Here is a 523-nt window from a genome sequence, read left to right as displayed (position 1 = left end):
CCCCGCTCTCCCCCCGGCCCAGGGGTCCCCGTGGGGCTGGCAAGCATCACCCACCCCCCCCCTCATCCTGTATCCGAAAGAAGGGTAGATACAAGGGTCCCCGCATGCTGCTGCATCTCCTGTCCTTTCTGAGGATCCCCAGCCTCTTATCCTCTGGGCGGCTCAAATTTTGGAGAGCCCATCTGTTCTTCTCCATCCTCAGCATCTGCCCCCTCTCAGATTGCCAATGGCTTCGGGCTTCATCCACCCTGGCCGCCCGCGGGTAGAAGTTTGCACATTTAATCTTGTGTGAGCGGCAAGGGCCGGTGTCGCAAGCAGGAAGCGCTGTGGTCAGCGCCGGGTGCCAAAATTCGAGGGCCCAAGGGAAGTTGGCTGGAGGCCGCTTTCCCCTTGTACTGACGGCACCCCCGGGACCGAGGAACGAGGGGACAGGGGACATCGGCTCTGGTGAATTGGGGCTGTCACCATCTGGAGACGGTGACAACCGGGCACAGGGGCCGAGCACACCATGGCACTTGGCTCC

At 62.3% G+C, this 523-nt stretch overlaps 1 protein-coding gene across 1 annotated transcript in view; it reads left to right on the top strand.

Moving 5' to 3' along the window:
- Positions 1 to 523, top strand: part of LOC104547814 (regulator of G-protein signaling 19-like) — a gene marked incomplete at its 3' end in the record, with an annotated part of 2961 nt that overhangs the window by 916 nt on the left and 1522 nt on the right. The gene's annotated exons all lie outside the window — the stretch shown is intronic.

Source organism: Mesitornis unicolor, unplaced genomic scaffold, assembly GCF_000695765.1.
Source record: "Mesitornis unicolor isolate BGI_N332 unplaced genomic scaffold, ASM69576v1 scaffold41921, whole genome shotgun sequence".
Taxonomy (NCBI): domain Eukaryota; kingdom Metazoa; phylum Chordata; class Aves; order Mesitornithiformes; family Mesitornithidae; genus Mesitornis; species Mesitornis unicolor.
Note: the sequence above shows the minus strand (reverse complement) of the source record. Positions and strands in the feature narration are given on the sequence as shown.